At 34.0% G+C, this 23240-nt stretch overlaps 1 long non-coding RNA gene across 3 annotated transcripts; it reads right to left on the bottom strand.

The window, feature by feature from the left end:
- Window positions 1-542: 542 nt before the first annotated feature.
- LOC115515610 lies at window positions 543-23177 on the bottom strand. 3 transcript variants are annotated; one of them, XR_003969346.2, is made up of 6 exons: window positions 22768-23177; window positions 17044-17138; window positions 8107-8239; window positions 3290-3418; window positions 2575-2614; window positions 543-1830 (listed from the first exon to the last, which is right to left on the bottom strand). It is a non-coding gene; the product is annotated as an uncharacterized LOC115515610 (long non-coding RNA). The 3 variants fall into 3 exon arrangements; XR_003969345.2 differs by lacking the exon at window positions 17044-17138 and having other exon boundaries at window positions 2575-2648; window positions 22768-23173; XR_003969344.2 differs by lacking the exon at window positions 17044-17138 and having other exon boundaries at window positions 22768-23172.
- Between the last annotated feature and the right edge of the window lie 63 nt (window positions 23178-23240).

Raw genomic sequence — 23240 nt, 5'->3', positions numbered from 1 at the left:
TAAGGTATTCATAAACTTCCAAGAAGCATTATACTTAGAAAAGATCATTGGTTTCTAACTAAAAAATAGGAGGACTCTTGTGATTGGAAGAAATGTGTACTACCATTGTTTTTTGTCTTAAGTAAGTAATTCATCACTGTTTGTCTTTTTTTAATCCATGGCCATTTACTGTTTAAATTAGGCTTATGTTAAAAATATGACTTTCACCTAATTAGATTGATTAAAAATTTAAAGAATTGATAATATCTATCTAGCGTAAGTTTTTCGTGAAAATTATCACTGCCAATACACCACAGCTGTGTTCTGACCTAGAAAACATTTCAAGGGCAATTTCATAATACCTACTGAAATCACAAGTATGCAGAACTGATGATCCAACAATGCCACAACTAGAAATCTATCTTACAGAATTAGGAGCCCAAGTGCATAATATATATGCATAAAATGTTAATATATATATATATATAATATTTAATCTGAATTTCCCAAGATGGAGAAATGGATAAACCCATTAGGATATGTACTTTCCATCAAATGAAAAGTCTGTAGAGAAACTACATTTATTGGGTTAGAAATACATCCACAGTATATTTAATAAAAAATATAGCTGCAAAAACCATAATGTCTTATTTGTAAAATAAATTGCGCATAAACTGTATGAGCTTAGAAATATTAACTGTAGCATAACTGATTAATGCTTGTTACACCTAGGAAGTAGGAATGAAAGATGAAGGATGAATGACCAAATTTTGCTTTAAACTGTTTAATAATCCTATTATTGGCCCTATTTCAGTGTGCTATGTGTCAAACCTGTCTACTAAGACAAGATGGGCAATGCAGATAGTAGTTCCCTGATTACAATACAGTTTATGTTTTAGAAGTAGTCAATTAAAACTTCCAATAAACACAGCCATCTGTATTAAGCCTATTTAGATTAAACAGAAAACAAATAAAAGCCAGGATAATGTGAATAAAAGTGAAATATCTTGGTTGCCTTGAGTTCTTTACTCCAATTTCAAAATTCCAGTGATACCAATAAAATCATAGAACCATGTGTTCTACAGGACGGCATTGCCAAGGCTAAAAATGTCAGTTAAAGAGTCTGGTTCTACCTTAAACAACCAGAGTTGTGACAGCATCCAAGTCTTAAATTTGGGTACTAAGGAAGAGGTCAACTATGGTCAGGCTCTGATCATGTTCTAGGGTGAGATCTACTAGGTTGAATAAAAACTAAAACTACAGAATATCTATTTGCATGTAACACAAATGTTTTAAGAGGCTACTGTTTTGGACCAACCACTCTAACAACTGAGGGCTCATGATTCAAATGACGAACAACGCATTTTACAAATGGTATCCAAACTGCCACATGGGAGGTACTCAGCTTGTGAGATAGCCTGGTTATAATCTATAGTATGACCAAGGTGTCCATGGGGTTGCATTAATTACATTTACCACATGCAAATATCATTCCCACTTGTAAAGTAAAACATAGAGAAAAAAAAATCAATGAAGTAAATAACAATAGAGAAAAGCTCAAGATATAGTCAGAGAACAAAGAAGTACTTAACATTCTTGGCCATTACTTGCCAAAAAGCAGACCACTTCTATTCCTGGGGAGATTTATGTTTATATTTATATTTATATATTTATATTTATATCTATATATTTACATTTATATCTATATTTATATTTATAACTTGTGCCCTTTGAGATACAATGATGCAATGAGCTTCAAAAAGAGGGAAATAACAACATCAATTTGGCGATGCTGTGGATGGAACCACTGCAGGAAGGTATCTATGATCCTCTTGTATACTTGTTCACCACCTAGGATAGTACAGAGGGAGAGATTGCAAATGAAAATAAACAACAGGTTGTCACAAAGCCATTCATCAGGACAAATGGATATCATCTTCTAGCATTTTAGTGATATTTCATGAAAAACAATTCCTATGATCCTAATGCTAAATATCTCCAAACTACAAAAACCAGGTATATTTACTGTAGGAAAATGATGAAACTATAATTTTACTTCTTCAATCATTCTACTAGATTTTGAGTACCAATCTTATATTCCAAATTATTTTCATGTCATTTAACCTTATTTCATTCTTTGAACATTTCTTGTGTAACTACTTAGTGCTAATATATATTATCCATTCAGGGTTAAAAAATAAAAGATAAAGGTACAAAGAAATACGACAAGTGTGCTCTGTAAATTTCATAGTGTTTCATAGAAACCTTTCCAAAAAACAAAACCAATTATCAGAGTACCCACATATGCATTATCCCTGCTTTCCCAAAAGCTTATTGTGCAGTGTCTGATGATCCTAATGGAAGATGGCCGTAAGAGAAGAACACTTCTATTTCAGTTTCATTAAGTGTTGCTTACTAACAAGATATAACGACAAAACCCTAGGTTTAACTATTACATCAAAATAATCAGTTATGCCAACATAAAAAGTTTGATGAAAAAAAAAGGTACTGTCCAATAACTCAAATAAGAATGTATCCCATCAATACACCCAAAAAGATCAGTTAAAATCAGGGTATTGGTGTTAATGCTCTTACCTGTGGTCAAAGTCTCTTTGGTCCTTGCTTATGAAACATGCTTGTGAAAGAAAGAAAAAAATGCTTGAAAATATCTGAAAAAAAAAATCTTCATTCACTCATCAAATGAAAGGGTGTTAAGAAGGTACTTCTTTAGAGTAATAGTGGAATATTCCTCAACTCTTGTCTATCCGTCTTATCTGATATTAGGAATACCCTAAATCATGCATCTGGAAATAAAAGTCAACTTCCTGCTATCATTAAGACCCATATTATTAGCAGCAAATTATACTTCCTAATATATTTTCTTTCTGATGCCCTTCTATCCTTTTACTTTTTACCCCTACCTGCCTGACTTCCTTGACTCCCTTTATCCATCCATTACTAATGTATTTATTTCAAAACATTTAATATTTAAATGAATTTAAAATTTACTGAGTATACTGACAGAGATTGTAGTCTCTGGATAACATCACATTTTATGGCAAGAGTAGGTAAGAGTAGTAAGAGTAAGTAAAAATCTACATAATCTATATATCAACATTGCCTCAATATTTATTTAATACCTTTTTAAAAATCTCTTATATTCCATCTAATTGGCAATCATTCCACAATTTGACAATCCTATGCTTTATCGAATTCATAAATGGTTTGGGATCTTAAAATATGAAAAACTGATTCCACATCAAACTGGTCAAATATAAACAAATAGTATACCAGTGTTACTGATTCTTACCAGCACTGTTGAAGAATGAAGTCCACAGAAATGATAAACAAGTATAAGAATTTGGATTGATATGGAAATGTCAGGTAGTGAAGCATCTAAAATATCTCACTTCTTAAGCTGGTAACACCTCAGTTAAAACTGTGGAAAATATGGGGAAATTGTCATATATACAATGACCACCATAAAATACATAAGGTAAAGCTGACTCTTTGATCAACCTCACAAAAGACCTCAAGTTATTAAATAATATACAAAAGTCAGTATAATAGAAACTACTCTCATAAACTCACTACAATTGTTTTTTCATTTCTTTTTGTTTTGCTCTTTTTAAAAATTTAGGGATACCTGTGAGGCTCAGTTGGTTAAGCCTCTGACTTCAGCTCAGGTCATGATCTCACAGTTCCTGAGTTTGAGCCCTGCGTGGGGCTTTGTGCTGACACTTGGAGCCTGGAACCTGCTTTGGATTCTGTGTCTCCCTCTCTCTCTGCCCCTCCCCTGCTTGTGCTCTGTCTCTCTCTCTCGAAAATAAATAAATATTAAAAAAATTAAAAATAAATAAAATTTATTATTGCAACAGTATGAGAAAGCAACCACTAATTTTTTTCTTATTTTTAAATAATTAGCCTATTCCCTCAATAGTACCTCCATTTTTTCCATTCAATTTTACATGGTGATTTTATTATATTAGTCTATTTTTCCAATGATAAAATTTCTGTACCACTGCTTCTTGAAACAAACCATCTATCCATCAATGCATCTATCAAGTCACTCTGAAAACATCAACAATGCTAGCACACTCATGCAATCCATTTATCTGTGCATTGATTCCTATATTGATCCATTACTCTAGTCATCCATATCTATACCTATTAATCTAAACATATATCCGTACACGACACATGCACCCAACATTCCAGTCTGAAATCCAAATTCTAACCTCTAAGTATCTAACTATCTACACCTTCACTGAATATCAAGTCCACCAATCCACATATATCTCCAGTATTTTTTTGAAAATTTTTTGAAAACATTAATTCTTGATTCTTGCATCTAGCCATCCACTTAATATTCTAGTTTCCATCCATTCTTTCAGTCACCCAATGTTGAACTAATTCATATATTGCTCTGCCCTCAATTACATAAAGAAATAGTTCCTTACACACACTTTTCCAGCCTTCTATTAAAATACCCTTCTTGGAGCACCTGCGTGGCTCAGTCTCTAGATTTTGGTTCAGGCCATGACTCCAGGGTGGTAGGATGGAGCTCTGCATTAAGGCTCAGTGCAGAGTGTGGAGCCTGCATAACATTTTCTCTCTCTCTCTGCCCTTCTCCCCCACACATGCTCTATTTCTAAAACAAACAAAAATATGCCATCTTGCATCCACTAATTTTTAAATCTACCTAAGTGGACACTATGCAAAAATTTCATTCCTCATTCTCACATTCTTTATTCTATCTATCCACCCCTATAAACAAGTTTTAAACCGTCAATCCATCCCTCCATTCTATGTATTCATTCACCAATCCTTGAATTATTGCACGTAACTTATCCATTTATATTAGTCACTTTTGAGTTACAGCAACTTCAAAATCTTACTGGCTTAACAAAACAAACATTAACTTCTTACTCATGAAAAGACTTTTGTGGGTCTGATCCATAAAAGTAGCTTTGCCCCATATGACACCTCATTGTTACAGGTCATTCTTGTGGCATCTCTAATTCAAAACATTATTCTATGATCATCACAAGTAAGAGATTAAGGAGAATCTCATAAAAGCTACTGAAGTCTTCTCCCAAGACTTAATTTGACGGAGTTTTAGTACCTAAGGAACTAAAAAATCTGACTGTTTACAACTTAAAATGACCTTTAGGCCCCAACTCTCTCTGAATAGAAAAGCTCTGCACCTCCCTTAGAGAACATATCTCACACCACCTATCTTAAAAATAATTATGCAGGGAATAGGTATGGACAATATGTCAGAAGGCTGATACAGTGTCAAGAAGAACAAAGGACAAGTGAGCATCTTCCAAGTACTAATAAAATGTTCTCCCTCCTCACAATATCATAATAGATAATATCTTCCAATGAATATGTATCTTGCATTCTATCCTTTATATTTTGCAGCTTTTATTATGGTTGCCTTATCCTTGCTCCATACTTGAACACTGGGAAGTTAGGTACAAATAACTTCTTTTTTTAAAGTTCCTATATCTCTGGACCAGGAATAGGCAAACTGACACACAGATCAGTGCAAATAACCTGATTCCAGTGCACAACTGAGAGACATTGGACTGTTAGCCAGGTGATTCCTTATTTTTGTTCCCACTGAGAAGGGTGTAAAGTTTAATGTGCATGTAGAAAGTAAAACCAATATGTGAAGCCAGAGAGGTGTCATTTGGTAGATGTTACTATTGTTTTTTTTATTTATTTATTTATTTTTATATATGAAATTTATTGACAAATTGGTTTCCATACAACACCCAGTGCTCATCCCAAAAGGTGCCCTCCTCAATACCCATCACCCACCCTCCCCTCCCTCCCACCCCCCATCAACCCTCAGTTTGTTCTCAGTTTTTAACAGTCTCTTATGCTTTGGCTCTCTCCCACTCTAACGTCCTTTTTTTTTTTTTTTTTTCCTTCCCCTCCCCCATGGGTTCCTGTTAAGTTTCTCAGGATCCACATAAGAGTGAAACCATATGGTATCTGTCTTTCTCTGTATGGCTTATTTCACTTAGCATTACACTCTCCAGTTCCATCCACGTTGCTACAAAAGGCCATATTTCATTTTTTCTCATTGCCACGTAGTATTCCATTGTGTATATAAACCACAATTTCTTTATCCATTCATCAGTTGATGGACATTTAGGCTCTTTCCATAATTTGGCTATTGTTGAGAGTGCTGCTATGAACATTGGGGTACAAGTGCCCCTATGCATCAGTACTCCTGTATCCCTTGGGTAAATTCCTAGCAGTGCTATTGCTGGGTCATAGGGTAGGTCTATTTTTAATTTTCTGAGGAACCTCCACACTGCTTTCCAGAGCGGCTGCACCAGATGGCTTCCCAGGGGAATTCTACCAGACGTTTAAAGCAGAGATAATACCTATCCTTCTCAAGCTATTCCAAGAAATAGAAAGGGAAGGAAAACTTCCAGACTCATTCTATGAAGCCAGTATTACTTTGATTCCTAAACCAGACAGAGACCCAGTGAAAAAAGAGAACTACTGGCCAATATCCCTGATGAATATGGATGCAAAAATTCTCAATAAGATACTAGCAAATCGAATTCAACAGCATATAAAAAGAATTATTCACCATGATCAAGTGGGATTCATTCCTGGGATGCAGGGCTGGTTCAACATTCGCAAATCAATCAACGTGATACATCACATTAACAAAAAAAAAGAGAAGAACCATATGATCCTGTCAATCAATGCAGAAAAGGCCTTTGACAAAATCCAGCACCCTTTCTTAATAAAAACCCTTGAGAAAGTCGGGATAGAAGGAACATACTTAAAGATCATAAAAGCCATTTATGAAAAGCCCACAGCTAACATCATCCTCAACGGGGAAAAACTGAGAGCTTTTTCCCTGAGATCAGGAACACGACAGGGATGCCCACTCTCACCGCTGTTGTTTAACATAGTGCTGGAAGTTCTAGCATCAGCAATCAGACAACAAAAGGAAATCAAAGGCATCAAAATTGGCAACGATGAAGTCAAGCTTTCGCTTTTTGCAGATGACATGATATTATACATGGAAAATCCGATAGACTCCACCAAAAGTCTGCTAGAACTGATACATGAATTCAGCAAAGTTGCAGGATACAAAATCAATGTACAGAAATCAGTTGCATTCTTATTCACTAATAATGAAGCAACAGAAAGACAAATACAGAAACTGATCCCATTCATAATTGCACCAAGAAGCATAAAATACCTAGGAATAAATCTAACCAAAGATGTAAAAGATCTGTATGCTGAAAACTATAGAAAAGTTATGAAGGTAATTGAAGAAGATTTAAAGAAATGGAAAGACATCCCCTGCTCATGGATTGGAAGAATAAATATTGCCAAAATGTCAATACTACCCAAAGCTATCTACACATTCAATGCAATCCCAATCAAAATTGCACCAGCATTCTTCTCGAAACTAGAACAAGCAATCCTAAAATTCATATGGAACCACAAAAGGCCCCGAATAGCCAAAGGAATTTTGAAGAAGAAGACCAAAGCAGGAGGCATCACAATCCCAGACTTTAGCCTCTACTACAAAGCTGTCATCATCAAGACAGCATGGTATTGGCACAAAAACAGACACACAGACCAATGGAATAGAATAGAAACCCCAGAACTAGACCCACAAACGTATGGCCAACTCATCTTTGACAAAGCAGGAAAGAACATCCAATGGAAAAAAGACAGCCTCTTTAACAAATGGTGCTGGGAGAACTGGATGTTACTATTGTTTAATATGTTCTTTCTACTCTCTTTGAAATCATGGAGGAAATACAGTTTGTAAACCTTCTAAGTTTACCTTCTAAAACGTGTATATGATTGATTTCTTTTATCTAAGAAAAAACTTGTAAAGAAATTATTTCATGAGTTACTTGCAATTTTCCATGTTATCTCTCAAAGTGACAAAAAAACATAAAATTTTATGCTGTGATGGAAGCGACAGGAGATTATCACTGTTTGTGACATTTGGCCTACCAATAATTGCCATGAACCTATGACCCCCAAAAAAATCCTGTCACTGTGAGAAATTTATCTTTGTGATTTAAAGTAACTCAGATCTAGGAATTAACCTTCCCTGAATCCACCTACCTATATATTCTTTTAGGCCCATATCCATCATCAAATCATTCATTCTTGTGTCCATCTATTAATCAGTTCATTTTGCATTATCACTTTATATCCACAGTATCTTATCCACACTCCCTTCCACTCTTGCATTAACCTATATATACACGATAAAGAAGATGTAATGTAATATATATATATATATATATATATATATATATATATATAATTACTCAGCCATCAAAAATAATTAAATCTTGCTATTTACAATGATATGGATGGAGCCAGCGTGTATATAAGTCAGAGAAAAATACCATATGATTTCACTCATGTGTAATTTAAGAAGCAAAACAGATTAACATATTGGAAGGGAAAAATAAAAGATAGGGACGCAAACCATAAGACTCTTAACTCATGAGAACAAACAGAGGGTTTATGGAGGGTGGTGGGCAGGGGACGGGCTAAATGGATGATAAACACTGGACGTTATATTTAAATATTTAAGTGATGAATCACTAAATTCTATTCCTGAGACCAATATTACCCTATATATTAATTAACTAGAATTTAAATAAAAACTTGAAAATCAAAAATAACCCTATATATACACTAACACATTTATACATGTATTCCATCCCTGAATATTATACATATCCTTGTTTCTTTTTAATTTTTTAAGCTTATTTACTTTGATGGGGGTGGGCAGAGAGAAAGGGAGACAGATTGATGAGGGGCTCAAACTCATGCACCATGAGATCATGAGCTGAGCAGGAACCAAGAGTCGGTCGCTTAATTGACTGAGCCACACAGGTGCCCCTATATCCTTGTTTCTTAATTGTATCCAGAAGGCATTTCTGAATTCATCCATCAATCCATGCATGAAGTTGTCCATTTAAATAGAGAGAGAGAGAGAGAGAGCCGCAAGCACCAAGCAGGGGTGGAGCAGAGAGAGAAAGGGAGTGAGAGAATCCCAAGCAACCTGTATGCTCAGAATGTAGCCTGACACAGGGCTAGATCTCAGAGTTCATGAGATCAAGACCTGAGACAAAAATCAAGAGTCGGATGCTTAACCAACTGAGCCACCCAGCTGCCCCAGTATCATCTATTCTTTATTCCATCCATCTTCCTGACCTAATGACATCAGTATATCCTTCATGCATCCGTTACTTGATTAACCAGTTCTCACATTTATGCAATCATCCCATGAAGGAATCTTAGTTTTGCCAATTCCACTCAGTGATCAACCAGCTAGGTAGGCATAACTCACTACAGTGGAGAGTACTAAATAGGCCCTCAAGTATTTGATTAAATCAACTTATTTTTCACTAATGGACATCAAAATAGCCTCACCACAGGATTAACCTCAAATGACCTATTTTAAAGTCTTTGCATAGTTGTGATGAGCACCAGATGTTATATGTGTCCAATCACTAACTTGTACAAATGAAACTAATACTGCATTGTATGTTAACTGGAATTTAAATTAAAAACTAAATCAATCAATAAAATTTTCACATAGAATCTCAGGTATCTCTACTAGGGCTTTGCAATATTGACCAAATCCTTTAAGAGCTACCTCAAATCATTCTGAAAGATAATGAAAGGAGAAAGCTCAGGATTTGGGAAATGTTCATTACACACATACATACACACACACACACACACACACACACACACACACACACAATACCACCTTTACCCTTATATGACTTTTAAAGGAATACCTATTCTTTTCTCAGGATACTGACAAAAATCACCAAAACCTTGAATTCCTACCTAAATTGAAATTTAACCAATACTTTTATTTCTAACTCTATTCCATAAAACACCATTACATAACTAATTCTCACATCCAATGTCCTATTTATCAAAATTATGTTGAAAGCCCTGTACTGTTTTCAGATAGCACCTATGTACCAGAAACAAAGGCCATTAACAGTTGTGATAAAATCACCAGAAATACCATTTTGCTCTCATCACTTCCTATAGCCCAATATTATTTTATACTTACATCCCCAAAATTATATAGTAACTTACATATATTCATCAATCCATTATAAGGTTGTATGTAACTATAAGATGACTAAATACTTAATTCCTATCCATAAAAGTTTTACATTTTATAATCCCAACATCATATGATTTTGCCAGATTCCCCTTCTTTCAGATTGCTGAAAGAGACTGCTGTCAAACATCTTGACTTACTATAAATCTGACAGTTGAGAAGATCATTATATCCTGGTTGTATTTTCCATTGTAATTATAAGAATATCCAAGAGTACTTCTACATGATTAATAACAATTTACATTTCTTCTATAAACTATCTGTTAAAATAACATACTTATATTTTATTGGTAGTTTTCTTCCCTCTATTAGAATATCTTATATTAATTAGGGATTTCAGCATTCTTATTAAATATATCTCTTTAATTATCAATTGGTATTTACTTTTCCCATTGCTATTTAACATCAAATTTATCACTTTCTTTCTGAACAATTCCAGAATTTGAATAATCTGAAATAAAATTTTCCCCCCTCCTAGAATAAACAGAAATTAAGTTTACCATGTTCTGTAATTCTGATATTTCTTTAGTTTTAATTAAAACCCCTGAATCACTTAAAGTTCCTCCTGTTCTATATCAGTAGAAATAGGTCACATTTTATGTTTCTGCATTTGGCTAACAATTTCCAATGATTTCAGGTAACCCCACTGCAATATCTTCTAATGCTACTGTCAACATCTGGATTTTCTATACTTTTGTATTACTGTGCATTCAAGTGCCTGCCAATAACAGTTTTCTAATTGCATTGCTAGCCATTTCATCTTTCATTCCTATTCTATATACAGTTTTCCTCATATTTATCCCTCAAAATTATAACCAAAATGTCTAATTCAAAAAATGAATTTTTAAAAAATCAAAATTGTATTTTAAATTCCCTCATAAGTTACTTCTTAATTTATGATATTAAAACTTAAGATAAACTCAATTATCATTGCCAATTTTAAAAATTCAACTCTGAAGAATATTAGGTACATCCTGCCTTTTGCAGTGATAGATATGAGGAACAGATGTATTGAGAACAAGATTCTTTCTTCTTTGACATATTTACTGCATATAAAAATATCTGAATCACCTTAGAGGAACCAGATAGCCTGTCTTTATACACATTCTCATAAATAGAATGCCATTCTTAGTCTGGAAAAGAGCCTTTTATTTGAAGTACTGGACCATAGTGAATTTCATAAATAATACTTCTGGCTTGCAATCACCTTAGTATTAAAAAATATGCCTTTGATGTTTACAAAAAAAGTGATATAACTGGAGCAAGAAGGTGGATAAGAGAGAAGGAAACAATAAACAAAAAAATGTTATTGGTACTTTAAAAAGCTAACCAAATGCCATATTATTTCATTCATATGTGTAATTAAGAAACAAAACAGGGGCGCCTGGGTGGCGCAGTCGGTTAAGCGTCCGACTTCAGCCAGGTCACGATCTCGCGGTCCGTGAGTTCGAGCCCCGCGTCAGGCTCTGGGCTGATGGCTCGGAGCCTGGAGCCTGTTTCCGATTCTGTGTCTCCCTCTCTCTCTGCCCCTCCCCCGTTCATGCTCTGTCTCTCTCTGTCCCAAAAATAAATAAACGTTGAAAAAAAATTAAAAAAAAAAAGAAACAAAACAAAGAAGAGACAAACAGGAAAACAAAATGGACCCTTAAATATAGAGAACAGATGGTTAACAGAGGGGAGGTGGGTAGGGGGATTGGTGAAATAAATGAAGGTGACTAAGAATACACTCAGTGTAATGAGCAGTATGTAATGTATAGAATTCTGCAATCATTATATTGTACATCTTAATTAACATAACACTGTACGTTAACTAGAATAAAAAATCATATTTGAAAGGAAACAAATTGAGAGTATAAATATACCTCCATATTCTTTTCTGTCCACTGTTCCTGTTTCTAACTTATCCACGTTAGAAATAGTCATTTCTTCATGGAAAATGATAGAAAAACAAAGTGCTCCTGTACTTTTCCCTAATCAGAAATCTTTCCTCTATTTTCTACTCATGAAGGCAAAGAAGTGGGGTTGAACATGTAAGACAAAATGTAAATAGACTTAAAGATGGCAGGGGATAGCACTGAACATTCAATGTAGAATATTCTGTGACTTCTACTCTGAAACAAACATTAAAAAAGTGCTATCATTCATAACTAAATGAAAGAAATTAAACACTCCCTTCTGGGTGTCTCTTGATAAAGCTTATTGTCTTCCCAACAGACCACAGAAAAATAGAAAATAACAAAATAAGATCTTCCATTGAGTGAAGACGGAAGACCACATGTGAGCATACAAAAAGCAGTAAAAATAATTATTTCTGTAAAAATTAGTCATGGGATTCATAAAACAAAAGGATGTAAAATAGGATATCAAATATATGAAACCTGGAGGGGAGAGGAGTAAATAATGAGTTTAACATTAAGCGACCATGAGGCTTAATGTAGACTGCTATAGGCAGAAGATGGCATATATAAACCAATGGTAACCAAACACTTAAAACATAAAAGTAATAGATATGAAAAACATAAATGTAACAAACCCAGGAACATCTTAAAACCAAAAAACCAAAGAAAAAGATGAGAATAAACCTACAGCAACTATTAAAATCTTGAGAACAAGCATAAGTCATAGTAACTTATTAGATATGTCTCCTGAGGAAAAGGAAACAAATGCAAAAATAAATTATTGAGACTAAACCAAAACAAAAAGCTTCTGCACAGTGAAGGAAACAGCAAAACTAAAAGGCATCCTACAGAATGGGAGAAGATATTTGCAAATAACATATCTGACAAAATGGTTAATATCCAAAATCTATACAGAACTCATGAAATTCAACACCCAAAAAGTGAAAAGTCCAATTAAAAAATGGACAGAAGATATGAATAGACATCCTCAAAAAATTAAAAATAGAACTTTGCTACAATTCAGCAATTGCACTACTGGGTATTTTCCCAAGAATACAAAAATACAATTTAAGGGATACATATGCCACAATGTTTATAGCAGCATTATGAACAATAGCTAAACTATGGAAAAAGCCCAAGTGCCCATCAAATAATAAATGGATAAAAGACATGTGGTGTGTATACACAATGGAATATTAGCCATAAAAAAGAATGAAATCTTGCATTTGCAACCACATGGATAGGGCTAGAATGTATTATGCTAAGCAAAATAAGTAAAAGACAAATACTATATGATTTCACTCATGTGTGGAATATAAAAAATAAAACAAATAAGCATATGGAAAAAAGAGAGAGAGAGTCAAACAAACAGACTCTTAAGTATAGACAAAAACTGATGGTTATAACAAGGGAGGTGGATGGAGGGTTGGGTTCAGTGGGTGATAGGAATTAAGGAGGGCACTTGTGATGAGCACCAGGTATTGCATGGAGATGCACAGTCACTAAACTGCACACCTGAATCTCATATTAGATTGTACATTAACTGGAATTTAAATAAAAACCTAAATAACACCCCACAAAACAAGTAATAAAATGACAAAGAAGTTAGTTCTATGTATCACTATTTACTTTAAACGTAAATGGACTAAAAGCTCCAATCAAGAGACAAAGGGTATCAGAGTAGATGTAAAAATAAGACCCAGGGGCCTCTGGCTAAGTTGGCAGAGCATGTGACTCTTGATAGTTGAGTTTTAGACCCATGGGCATAGAAATTACTTTAAAAAATAAAACATCAGCAATCCCTATCGAAATATGACCAGCATTCCTCACAGAGCTAGAACAAATAATCCTAAAATTTGTATGGAACCCGAAAAGACCCCAAATAGCCAAAGCAATCTTGAAAAAGAAAACCAAAGCTGGAGGCATCACAATCCCAGACTTCAAGTTGTATTCCAAAGCTCTTATCATCAAGACAGTATGGCTGGCATAAAAACAGACACTCAGATCAATGGAACAGAACAGAGAACCCAAAAATGGACCCACAAACGTATGGCCAACTAAACTTTGACAAAGCAGGTAAAAATATGCAGAAAATGTTTCTGGGAAAACTGGACAGCGACATGCAGAAAAATGAACCTGGACCACTCTCTTACACCTTACACAAAAATAAACTCAAAAGGGATGAAAGACCTAAACATAAAACAGGAAGGCATCAAAGCCTCCTCCCCTAGAGGAGAAAGCAAGCAAAAACCTCTTCAACCTCGGTCACAGCAACTTCTTCCTCAATACATCTACAGAGGCAAGGGAAACAAACAAAAATGAACTACTGGAACCTCATCAAAATAAAAAGCTTCTGCACAGCGAAGGAAACAATCAGCAAAACTAAAAGGCAACTGACAGAATGGGAGAAGATACTTGCAAATGACCTATCAGATAAAGGGTTAGTATTCACACTGTATAAAGAACTTATCAAACTCCACACCCAAAAAACAAATAATCCAGTGAAGAAATGGGCAAAAGACAGGAATACACTTCTCCAAGGAAGACATCCAGATGGCCAACCGACACATGAAAAAATGCTCAACATCGCTCATCATCAAGGAAATACAAATCAAAACCACAGTGAGATACCACCTCACACCTGTCAGAATGGCTTACCATTAACAACAGATGTTGGCGAGGATGCGGATAAAGAGGATCTCTTTTGCATTGTTGGTGGCGATGCAAGCTGGTGCAGCCACTCTGGAAAACAGTATGGTGATTTCTCAAAAAACTAAAAACAGAGCTACCCTATGACCCAGTAATTGCACTGCTAGGTATTTATCCAAGGGATACAGGTATACTGTTTCAAAGGGGCACATTCACTCCAATGTTTATAGCAGCACTATCGACAATAGCAAAAGTATGGAAAGAGCCCAAATGTCCATCGATGGATGAACGGAAAAAGAAGATGTGGTGTGTGTGTGTGTGTGTGTGTGTGTGTGTGAGATGTGTGATGTGTGTGTGTGTATATATATATATGTTTTCCATACACACACACACACACAAGTAAGTACTACTAGACAACAAAAATGAATGAAATCTTGCCATTTGCAACTATGTGGGTAGAACTGGAGGGTATTATGCTAAGCGGAATTAGTCAGACAAAGACAAATATCATATGACTTCATTCATATGATGAATTTAAGATATAAAACAGATAAACATAAGGGAAGGGAAGCAAAAATAATATAAAATCAGGGAAGAGGACAAAACATAAAAGACTTAAATATAGAGAACAAACAGGGTTGTTGGAGGGATTGTGGGAGGGGAATAGGTTAAATGGGTAAGGAGCATTAAGGAATCTACTCCTGAAATCATTGTTGCACTATATGCTAACTAACTTGGATACAAATTAAGTAATTAATTAAAAATAAAATGAAAATAAAAATTGTAAAAAAAATAAAAATTAAGTAAATAAAAATAAAAAATTAAAAAAATAAGACCCATCTATATGCCATTAAGTGACACATTTCAGAAAGTCACCCGCAAATTAAAGTGAGGGGATGGAGAAAACGTATGTAAGTGGATATCAAAAGAAAGAGTAGCAGTACTTACTATAGTGGACAAAATGGACTTTAAACCAAAGTATTAACCTATTCTTCTCAGTGTATTCTAAAAAACAGAAAAGAAAGGAAAACTTCCAAATTCATTTTAAGAGGCCAGCATTACCCTGATACCAAAACCAAGACTCCACTAAAAAGGAGAACTATGGGACAATATCCCTGATTAACATGGATGCAAAAATTCTCAGTAAAACACTAGCAAATGAATCCGACAATACATGAAAAAAATCATTTCATCACAATCAAGCGAGAGTAATTTCTGGGTTGCAAGGTGGCTCGACATTCACAAATCAATCAACGTGATGCACCACATTAATAAAAGAAAGGATGAGAACCACATCATCATTTCAATAGATATAGAAAAATTATTTGACAAAGTTCAACATCCATTCATGTTAAAAAAAAAAAAAAAAACCTCAACAAAGTAGGCATGGAAGGAACATACCTCGACGTAATAAAGGCCATCTATGAAAACACCCATAGTTTACAGTAAGGAACAAGACAGGATGCTCACTCTCACCACTGTTACTTAACATAAGGGAGGTCCTATCCTCAACAATCAGACAACAAAAATAAAGGAACCCAAATTAGCAAGGAAGAAGTAAACCTTTCACTATTTGCAAACGACATGATACTCTATAGAGAAGACCCAAAAGGCTCCACCAAAATACTGCTAGAACTGATAAATGAATTCAGTCAAGCTGTAGGATATGAAAGCTATGTATGGAAATCTGTTGTCTTTCTGTATGTCAATAATGAAACAACAAAGAGAAATTAAGGAATCAATCCCATTTACAATTTTACCAAAAACAATAAGATACCTAGGAATAAACTTAACCAAAGAGGTAAAAACACCTATACTGTGAAAAGTGTAAAATGCTGATGGAAGAAACCGAAGATGACATAAAGAAATGGAAAAAACATTCCATGGTCATGGATTGGAAGAATGAATATTGATAAAATGTGTATACTACCCAAATCAATATGCACATTTAATGCAATCCCTATCAAAATACCATTAACATTCTTCACCGAACTAGAACAAATACTAAAATTTTTATGAAAATAAAAGACCCAGAATAAACCAAAGCAATTCTGAAAAAGAAAAGCAAACCTGGAGTCATCACAATTCTGGCCTTCAAGGTGTATTAAAAATCTGTAGTAATCAAAACAGTATGCTACTAGCACAAAAATAGACACACAGAAAAGTAGAACAGAATAGAAAACAAACCCACAACTATATGGTCAGTTAATCAACAAAGCAGGAAAGAATATCCAATAGAAAAAGACAAGTTTCTCAATAAATGGTGTTGGACAGCAACATGCAAAACAATGAACCACTTTCTTATACTACACACACAAAAAATAAACTAAAAATGAATTAAATACCTACATATGAAACCTCAAACCATAAAAATCCTAGAAGAGAACACAGGCAGTCACTTCTTGGGCATTGGCCGAAACAACTTTTTTTTCTAGACAAGTCTCCTGAGGCAATGGAAACAAAAGCAAAAATAAACTATTGGGATATATTTTAAACCTTCTGCATAGTGAAGGAAACCATCAATTAAACTAAAAGACAACTTACTGAATGGGAGAAGATATCTGCAAATGACACACCCGAAAAAGGGTTAGTATCCAAAAGTATAAAGAAGTTATACAACTTCACATACACACACAAAAAAAATAATCCAATTAAATAATTACAGAATTCATGAACATACATTTCCCCAAAAGAGACACACAGTGAGGCACCCAGGTGCCTCAGTTGGTTAAGTGTCCAACTTCAGCTCTGGTCAAGATCCTACAGTTCTTGAGTTCAATCCCTGCATCAGGCTCTCTGCAGTCAGCAAAGAGCCTGCCTCAGATCCTCTGTCCTTCTCACCCTGTCCTTTTCCCCACTTGCTTCTGCTCTCTAAAATGAACATTAAAAAAAAAAGAAAAGACACACAGATGGCCAACAGACACATGAAAAGATGTTCTTCACTCATCATCAGGAAAATGTAAATCAAAACTACAATGAGAGGGGCACCTCGGTGGCTCAGTTGGGTTAAGCATCTGGCTTTTGATTTCAGCTCCAGTCATGATCTCCCAGTTCATGGACTCTAGCCCATGGATTTGGGCTCGATGCTGTCAGAGAAATCTTCTTGGGATTCTCTTTCCCTCTTACACTCACACATTCTCTCTCTCAAAAATAAACATTAAAAAAAAAACTACAGTGAAATATCAGCACACACCTGTCAGAATGACTAAAACGAACAACATAAGAAACAGCAAGTATTTGGAAGAATGTGGAGAAAAAGGGACTCTCTGGCACTGTTGGTTGGAATGCAAACCGGTATATCCAATGGAGGTTCATGAAAAAGTTAAAAATAACTACCCTACAATCTAAAAATCATATTACTGGTATTTAGCCAAAGAATACAAAAACAGTAAATCAAAGAGACACATGCGCCCCTATGTTTTTTTCACTATTATTTACAATGGGCAACATATGGAAGCAGGTCAGGTATCCATTTACTGATGAACGGATAAAGATGTGGTGTGTATGCATATGTATGTATGCGTGTATATTTATGTATATATACATATGCATACACACATCTTTACATACATATTATATACATATATATAAAATGAATTACTCAGCCATCAAAAAGAATGAAATCTTGCCATCTGCAACAATGTGGTTGGAGCTATAGAGTATTATGGTAAGCAAAGGAAGTAAGAGAAAGACAAATACCATATTCTTTTCGCTCATAAGTGGAATTTAAGAAACAAACAAGCAAAGGGAAAAGGTGAGAGGCACAACCCAAGACTCTTTTAACTGTAGAGAACTGATGGTTATCATAAAGGAAATGGATGATGGGAATTGAGTGCACTTCTTGTGATAAACTCTGATGTTTGGAATTGTTGAATCCCAATACTGTCCACGTGAAACTAATATAACAATCTATGTTAACTATAATATAATTAAAATATTTAAAATTCATACTGTTCTTATAATGAATTACTAAATACTGTATTACAATCAAAAAGATTCCTATAATAAGTGACTAAAGAATTAATAAAACCAAACTGATATGACATTTAAATCTAACAGGATTTGGGGGAAAATATTAAACCCTACCACAGGGATGCCATATACTACTTGTAGAATTAGACGTGTGATAATTTTAAAAGACATATAATCTGATTTCTTCCAAACATAAATAGAAATTATGAAAGTTAAAAAAAAGAGAGACACAGAGATGAGGGGCCCTAGGTGGCTCAGTCAGTTATGTGTCTGGCTCTTAGTTTCAGGTCAGTTTATGATCTCACAGTTCATGAGTTCAAGCCCCACACTGGGCTCTGCACTGACTGTGTGGAGCCTGCTTGGGATTCTCACACTCTTGCCCCTTCTTCCCCTTTCCCACTCATGCAGGTAAATGCACATGTGCCCTCTCTCTCTCTGAAAATACATAAATAAACTTTAAAAAGAAAAAAAGAGCTGGGGCACCTGCATGGTTCAGTCAGTTAAGCGTCAGACTTCAGCTTAGGTCAAGATCTCATGATTCATGTGTTCGAACCCCACTTCGGGCTCAGAGCCTGGAGCTGCTTTGGATTCTGTGTCTGCCTCTCTCCCTATCCCTCTCCTGCTCCTGTGCATGTGCGTTCTCTCTCTCTCTCTCTCTCTCTCTCTCTCAAAAATAAACATCTAAAATAAAAAAAAAAGAGTCATTGCAAATTCAGAGAACTACAGATTAACAAACCAAGTGGAATGGAATGCATAACTATTCAAGTGCTGATTTGAACATAACTATTTTCAAAACCTGTTTGAATGATTTTTAATCTATAAATAATTCAGAGTACTTTAGGTATCCAGCTGTGATACACCATAAAGGATTTATTACATTTCATATATTTAAAAAAAAATTAATGTTTGTTTATTTTTGGAAGAGACAGTGTGAGCAGAGGAAGTGCAGAGAGAGAAAGAAATAGACAAAGGATCCAAAATAGGCTCCAGGCTAACAGCAGAGAGCCTGATGTGGGATTCGAACTCACGAACCAAGATATCATGACCTGAGCTGAAGTCAGATGCTCAACAGACTGAGCCACTCAGGTGCCCCTCCATTTTACATTTTTTAGCAGGTAGCATGATGATTATCTTTTAAAAGTATTGGGGTCCACAAATCTTGAGATTCAACAAAATACATGAGAATAAATTATAAAAGAAAACTAGGCCTTAGTCATTTTTTTCTAGGATGGGACATGGTAAGTACATATTCATATTCTATTTGGGACACAGTGTATGAAATACTCTTGCAAAATTGATAGAATGGTCAAATATTCAATATGTAATGAAACAAAAAAAGAAAACAGATCAAGACATCAACAGCAAGTCATTTAGTGGTTCCTAAAAGAGACAGAAATACAGATCTGTAACAATAGTGAACCTTTCACAATCACTTATATAGTGCTCTGTACATTGGAGACAATGCCTCTTTCCAAGCACCTCTAATACATTTAGAAATATGAGCTATATTTTTGTTATGGTCTACATAAATGTACAAGTATTTATGCATAATTTATAAAGGTATTTATACATTCTATAAATATGTTTCTAGATAGTTATAGATAGGTAGGTATGTGACAGAGAATGTATGAAAGAGACAGACACAAAGAAAACCTCAAAGCAGAAATAACCTGGACCACATTAGCTCACCAAAATACATGTAACACACTAGAAATAGTAGGTAAAATCACTATGAATGTAACAGAAAAATATAAAGTTCTTCCAAAATGAAATGAATTGCAAAAGATTAAATATTAAAAAAAATATTTAACACATATGAAACAAAAAAGCATGGGAAAATGTCCTATATTAAGGGATTAAAAGATTTAGTATTAAGAATAAATTAATACTAATAACCAAAAATAAGATAAAAATGGCCTAGATAAAAATGCATGGTGCCTGCTTGGATCCAGACTTGTTCTAATTATTAGATGTTTGGACAATATGACAAGTTTACATGAAGATTTATTTTAAAAGGCAATAAGGGACTCTACTTAATAATAGATATGATATTGTGGTTATTTAAAATTATGATGTATATGCATACAAAAAATTCAAGATTGAAATATCATATGATTTGCAGTTTTCAATATATGGCAAAATATTTTTAATTATTCTAGTTGCTCAGCATGTGAAAACTCATTATGATTTCATTATGAATATGAAACTTTTCATAATAAAAACAGACCATACCTAAAAGAGTTAAACATAAAAATACCATATGATTCCTAGCTATTTCACTCCAAGATATATACCCAAAGAAAATGAAAACAGGGACTCAAGACATTTTCATGTCAATATTCATAGCAGTATTATTGACAATGTGGAAGTCACAAACCTTATTATTCAAAGTCAAAAAGCAGAAACATCCAAGTGTTCAACAACAAATGTTACATATAGACACTTTGGAATATTACTGAACCATAAAAATAAATGAAGTTCTGATACATAGCTTACTTCCTAAGTACCATTCCCTATAAGGAACCAAGTATCCTTAGAGAAACTGATGGTTCCACAAGATAAGAACAAAATAAACCCAGGTACTATTAGGTGGTCAGAAAGTAAGTACTCAGGAAAGGAAATATGGACATGTTAAAAAGACACAGAAGCCACCTTAAAAGAGACCTGAATGGCCAAATGATGGACAACGAGATTAAAGAAAAGTAATGAATTTAATCCATGGAATAAACAAAATACCACGAGTCCACACTGAAATGAATAATTAAATATTAAATGGGGAAGGAATAACTCTTATAGTACAAAATTCCAATTAATAAAATGTAGTACTGAGAAAATTTTTAAGAATCAATTTGACAAACGCCATAGTGTATTAATTTTTGCAGGCAACAAACATCAATAAGTTCTAAAATTAGCAGATAAGAGTGTTACAATATTTGCAGAACCTTTTCCTACTAATACTAATTATGTAACAGTATGTAATAAAAGTAATAGCAGTAATCACAAGACGTATCAATAGTACGTGATCCCTAGTGATGTACTGAGAAGGGAGTACCACTTCTATAGCAATCTCATCAAACATGCATAACCACCAGTCCAATGATGAAAATCACACAAGCCCATACTGATTAACATTAATAGTTGGATATTTTGTCAACTCTTCAAAAGGATCAAAATTATGAAAACCGAAGAAAACTGGGCAACTGTCCCAAGCAGAAGGACATTAAAGTGACTTTAACAACTACATGCAATGTATGATTCTATTTTCAATCATGGATTATAAAAGGATCACTTAACAGCAGTGCAGCAAATTCCTTTTGTAGATAACCATATCATGTAAATGAAATATATTAATGTAAGAGGAGGATAGAGAGCATTTTTGCAAGCCAAAAGTTATTTCAAAATGAAACCTAAATAATTAATGCTAATACTCCTTGTTTTCAGCCTATACAAGTAATACTCCAAACATTTTGGTAGAGCAGATAAACCAAATACAGAACCCTGACGAAAACAGAACAAAATAAGCTGTTTATTTAGGATTATATTTTCAGAAACTGCAAATAAAATTTTAATTATAATAGGAAAATATATATGGAATATACACACACACATACATGCACATACATAACATAAAATGTAGTTCATTGAGAGCAGATGCAAGAATGTTTAATTTTTAGCCTAATCAAGAATTGATTGCAAGCATGATCACCTATAACACACAACAAAACATTTTATTAAACTTGTCAACAAGTTTTGTGAAAAATGCTCAAAAAAAGAAAGGAAGTTTCCTAAAATGACCCCTAAGTAAACAAACCTTAAACTAATAGGATTAATATTCATGATCAAGTAACCAAGGGCCCTTTTCTGCTTCAATATATTCTATTAAGAACCACGAACTAAGAAAGAAAACCAGAATTATGGTATTTCAATTAAATACCATTAGAAAAGTAAATTAAAAAAAAGGCTTTTATATTAATAAGAAAATAAAGTAGGTTCACAATCCCCATCACATTAACAAAACTATGAAATGACTGGGAATTAATGAAAAAATATAATCTAGCATTTTCCCAACATAACAAGTTGATTAAAAATAGAAAGACATACCTTGCAGTTGGAGAGGAAGACTCAATTTTAAAGAGATCTATTCTCTCCTAATTAATCTATTAAATTTGGTGCAAATGAAATTAAAACTGCATTTTTTTCCAACTTGCAAAATAATTTTAAGCATCAATTGAGAGAAAAAAATGCGACTAGACAGGGAATATTCTGAAAAAAAGAAGAGAAATGACATGGAACTCAATGGAATAGACTAAAAATCATCAGTAATTTTAAAGTATCAATAGAAGGTAAGGCAAGCAAATAGAAATGCAGCTGATATTATTTGGGAATTTCTAAATTACTATGGTAGAAATTAAAATAATTGGTAATTGCTTAAGTTAATTATTTGAGTAAGTAATGCTTTAAACCCACAGTAATGATTGATGGGGAAAAATCACAAAATAATTAACAACAAAAGAAAATACAAAAAATGATGGTAATGCATTCATGTTTTAAATAAAAACACAAAACTCAAAAGG

Source organism: Lynx canadensis, chromosome B3 (assembly GCF_007474595.2).
Source record: "Lynx canadensis isolate LIC74 chromosome B3, mLynCan4.pri.v2, whole genome shotgun sequence".
NCBI lineage: Eukaryota > Metazoa > Chordata > Mammalia > Carnivora > Felidae > Lynx > Lynx canadensis.
This window is presented reverse-complemented; position numbering and strand designations above follow the sequence as displayed.